Here is a 5429-nt window from a genome sequence, read left to right as displayed (position 1 = left end):
AAGTTAATTGACACATTAGCTCATCTAATAGTACTTTTTCAGGCACCCACACTGGATTTCTGTACAAGATTTGTCTCACTACCCCACCACCTGTCAACAATTGCATTGTCCTATCGTGTCCTCCACAACACACAACACTACTCATTACTTCCTCAATGAGTGTTTGCAGAACTGAATTGGATGAAATTACAACAACATAAATTAATCAGTAATTTTCTGGTGCTTTATATTTTCCGAAAGCCTTAGCTAAAAGAAGAGGACCACATACCTCATCCCTTCCTTTTGATTTGCCATGATTCATTTTGGTAATTCCTACTCTGATTTTGTCAAAGGTGATTACAACAAGAAGATACAACGAAATTAAAAGATAAAAGCTAAGAAGATAAATATACTTTTTGGAATTCCAACATTGAATCTAGGCTAGGGCTAGATTTTAGGGGTTTAAATGTATGTTCCCACAAATGGGCTGGCTATTGTTTTTCGGAGTGTGTGTGTGTGTGTGTGTGTGTGTGTGTTCATTTAATTCTTTTTTAAATCAAAACTTTGACTGCCATATGAAGGTTTTATGTAATCCAAGGTTAGATGATTTCATTCCTTGGCTAGCCTAGCATTCTCACAAGTCACAGTCAACCCCAAAATATCTATATTTCATCTTATTCTGAATGCCTATTAAGATTAAATTGCTTTCATTAATTTTATATTCTGGTTGCCATAAAATTATCATCTTTAACAAACTTAAAGGAAAAATTAGATATATTTAAATGTGATAAAATGTACAATATACATAAATTATCAGTTATCATTTGAAAGGTATTTGGCTCATAAAATTCCTCAAGATTATCATTTAAAAAATTCTACATTAATTAGGCATAATAAAGTAAGCAAACTCTGTATCACTATGGTCATATATGTTGTTAAATGCCTGTCAGGTTAACCTCTATTATTTCATTTTTAATAAATGTATTATCATCACATGCATAAGGAGTTTATATATTAAAATTTGAAATATAAATTAAATCTACAAAAGGAAGAAAATTTTATGAATGCTTTTTTTGTAATAATTGTATATTGAAGAAAAACATTTTATTAATAATTTAGTACATAAAACTGTTTGGTAGATCTTTTAAAAATCATTAAATTTTGAGTTTTTCACTGTATATAAAATTCCAGGTCCAGCAAGCACAAATCTTATCACCATCTCAACAGAGGGAAGAAACTCTTTGCTTAAATAAATAATTTATACAGGGGAGAAAAGGCAAAGAGAAAGTGGCTAAATATTTTTCACTCTTGAGAGCTTTGACCTGTTACTATTACTAATACTGATCAACCAGTGCACACTCACCCTTCAGCACATTGATACATTGCCGTATTTATATCTCTAGAACAAGTGAGCACAGGCATCAAATTATTGAATTGTATATTTTTATTTTTACATTTCTATTACTGTAATTGTAAAGCAAATGGCTTTAAAATAACATGAGATTACTACAGAATTTAAACAAACCACTAACTAAATAATATATTAGTGTGACATCACTTAATAGATATGCACAAAAGGAGTTCCTGGCCTCCTGCTGGAAATTTTCTGGTATACCCACTAGAGAGTCAACAACCATTATTTTTCCAAACTATGTGACTAAACTTAAAGACCTTTCAAGGACCTGTCTACTTACTTACCCTGATTGCATTTACACTCTTGACCATTTGCTTTTGTGACAGCCACAAGTAACATTGAAATATTGAGGATGGTTAAGTTCTTCAAAAGAAAGGTATCTCTGTGGCATCCATTCAAATGCATTGTTTCACCGGGGATGCATTTTGAGAAAGGGCAGATGGTAGCATTTCCCAGAACATCTGTTACCCATCATTCTTTCACAGAGCAACCCAGATGCTGTTGACAACTTGTATGTAAATCATGCTGACAATTTGTTCAGCGTCTTTCCTGCTGAGACTGAGGTTGTCCTGGTCATACCATTTATCAGATATAGGAGATACTCTGGTCCCACAAGAACAGCTCCAACAGTGTTTTCGCCAGGGAACAATAACAGCCATTAAATCAATGGAACAATTTATCTACCTTGAAGTTATCTCCATACTACAACAAGGATTTCCTACCTCACCATTCCTACTCTTATCTGACAGTGTACATTAGATATTAAATGCTCCATAGAATAGGAAAATGTCAAATTGCTTCCTGATATTTGTCCTTAACTTCTATTATTATTTGTTAGGGGTAATCATTTCTTTGACCTTGCATTTTAAAATTACTTTCATCTCAGGGAAATGACATATAAGAGGAAAATTTGCATGCATTGCTATATAAATGTCAGATTTTTTAGTTTGCAAATGTCTGCTATAAAATATTCACAGTACAGAAGTTGATTTACAATCCATTTCAGCCTGTAATCTGTCTTATTCTAATTTTGCACCTCGTATCAGGATGCATTTTTCACATTGTAGGAAAGAAAACAAAAAGAAAAAAACATTCATTTCTTTAATTAACCTACCTATGAAAAGGATAAACGAAAACCATCGGCATTTATTAAATGGTTATAGATTTTCTAAACCAACTCAATTAGGCCATAATACAGGTTGTAAAAAGGGAAAATGCATAATTAAATTTTAAAACACCTATGCCTGTGAAGGCATTATACATAAGTTGAACTTCCTATTAAAATAATGAAGATAAAAAATTAAAAATTCGGTTAAGTAACTTTAACACAAGTTTGTACATCAAAATACCCATTTAATTTGCAAAGTAAATTTTATTTTGGGTGTTGATTAATCTGCATCTGATAATAATTGATTTCATCTCAAGCATTTTTGTTACTCGGTTATAGGCTGAGACAACTGAGAAAACTATGAACTATATTGAGCTATAAATATAAATATGTTCAGTATATAGTTTTTAAAATTATAACATACAGAATATTATAAATAACATGTGCATATTATATATATTATAATGCACACATACAATTATGAAATAAAAACAGTAACTGTTAGATTGGCCCTCCACTTTATTAAAATATGTTCTAAACAGAAATGATAATTATTGCACTATAAAAGAAGGTAAAGATAGTTTTCAGGGGGTTCTTCTCCAGACAGCAAGCCTATTAAATTATAATTGCTTTAGACTAAAAGCAATGTTAAATTTCAATTATATCTAAGAGTGAGACTCCTGGTTCATAATTCAGGAGTAGACTATACAAAATGTCATAGAATTTTAACCAATTTCTCAGGTAAGGCTTTAAAAAAAAAATAGATTTTGCAATGGGTGAAAAAAGATAGATTCATCTCTAATTTATGTTTAGTATGGACTAGAATTTGTACATTTGTGTAACATCTGGAAAGAATATTCATAACACATTATTTGTCATTTGCTTAAATATAAATAATATGATAAAATTAAGTTTAACAAATTGATATTCATTTTTATTTTTATATTACTTAATAACATATTTATAACAATATTAATTTTCAATCAAAACATCCCAACTATTATGGCACCACAACGAAGTATCTATGAAGAAATTTTTATTTTTTTTATTTTTTATTATTTTTTATTATTTTTAATTGTTTATTCGCCCCAGAGGGGGTGCACCATTCCTGGAAGTACTGCAATACCAGGTCGATGCATGGAGTGGACAGAGCAAGCTCCTATTCCATCTCCTAATTCCAAAAACCCATTTAATATATTGTCCTCAGATAGAGGATGTATCAGATATTAAACTGATAAGAACAGATACTACACTTGATCTTAGCCAAAAGGCCGAGAAGCGATTATGAAGCAATTTTTAAATGTGTTTACCATATAGGTCCATTACTTAAATTAGTGGATCATAGTATTAAGATGAGCCAGGTCTGGGGTTTTATTTTCTTATTAGTCAAGTAGCTTCAAAACAAGATAATCTCTGTACATTATTATCTAGGTATCTACTAATTGACATATACATGTGTGAGCACACACATATGCACACACACTTTTTAATACTATTGGATCAAATCAAATAGATCCAAGAAGAGATTAAGGAGTAACATTTGGTTATAGATAATCTGAGCAACCAACTTTGTCTAAATTAATCTGGATTGAATAGCTCCTACAACTGTACCTGTGGAAGATCAAATTGTGAAAAATAACTTTGACCTGCAACTCTTGATCTGAGGTATATTTCTTCAAGACTTTATGGCTCTGTCTGTTGGAACACAAAACTCATCAGAGCTCTCTTGCTACTGGCAGCGTTCATGAAATCACAAATTGGGTGACCATACATTCTACCTTGCCCAAGACATTTCTGTTATGACTGTTTTCCTGCACAATTAATAATGTCCTCATTCACTCCAAAATGTGCAGGTTTAGATGACAAATTATATGGCCACACTACTTACTAACCACCCAAGTTCATCATGGTGTTGGAACAAATCTCAGTATCAATTCATATCTTGGAACCTTTGGAAGCAGCTTAGTTTCTGATTTATGAATTACACATCCAGAATGTTTTAGTTAATTTCCCCAAAACAGAGATCAGATGTCTTTAAAAGAAACTAAAGTTCAGTTAATATTAATTTTGACACCATGATTCTAAAAGAAAACTGTAGTTGCCTCCTCACATACTGGCAAGCAGGGAGGTCTGCTATTTTTAGGACCATAGAAATAATTATATAAAAGAAAGTCTGTTTCTATCTGTGCCTGACAACTTGAGTAATCTCACACAGAAGGAAAGATAATAGATGCGAAAAGTGTTTAAGCACAAAGTGCTTCTCTGCTTCCCAATTTGTCAAGAGCCTTCACGAGTAAAAATGTAAGATTCCAGTAACCGAGGGGTAAGTTATTGTTCAAAGTTGACCTACAAATGTATTTTCACATGATAGCAAATCACCTTCTTAAAACTCGGTCAGTTGCACATCCTCTGTGTTAGGTGTGTATTAGTACAACTGATCTAATTTCATTAGCTGCAGAAATTATTTTGTCTTGTTGGTTCAAAAGTACAAAATATATTTGCTTTAAATTGGGCATAAAAGGTCATGATTATCCAAAACGCATTTATGTCAATAATTAAGTCAATTAGCTATAAAAAGAATAAACTCTGTGTAATCAGTAACTTCTCTCTTTGTGTCCCAAGATTAAATCCATGGACTTTAAGTGCTATATGACATTCAAGTACATCATTTTGTACTTTGAAACACACCTCCACTGGGTCAACTTGGAGAGTGTTTTGAAATACCAAGAGATGGAACTAGAGACAGGATGCCTCTGTAATGATAGGATCAGGGAGTAGCTTACAATTGGTTTTAATACATATGTATTGATTCCAGTCCAGGAAGTCAAAGTTTATGGCTTTTATCAAATGTTGGAATTAAACCTTTCAAAAGACAACTAGTTTCAAATGCTGAGCTGAGTACATATCACCTCTTCTTTGTGCATCAAA

The 5429-nt window shown here is 32.0% G+C and overlaps 1 non-coding gene across 1 annotated transcript; it reads right to left on the bottom strand.

Moving 5' to 3' along the window:
• Positions 1-3593: 3593 nt before the first annotated feature.
• Positions 3594-3784, bottom strand: LOC123325452. The gene has a single exon (XR_006540454.1). It is a non-coding gene; the product is annotated as a U2 spliceosomal RNA (small nuclear RNA).
• Positions 3785-5429: the final 1645 nt, after the last annotated feature.

The sequence above is a fragment of the Neomonachus schauinslandi genome, chromosome 7, assembly GCF_002201575.2.
Source record: "Neomonachus schauinslandi chromosome 7, ASM220157v2, whole genome shotgun sequence".
In the NCBI taxonomy this organism is placed as follows: Eukaryota; Metazoa; Chordata; class Mammalia; order Carnivora; family Phocidae; genus Neomonachus; species Neomonachus schauinslandi.
The sequence above is the reverse complement of the archived record's forward strand: the minus strand, read 5'-3'. Positions and strand labels throughout refer to the sequence as shown.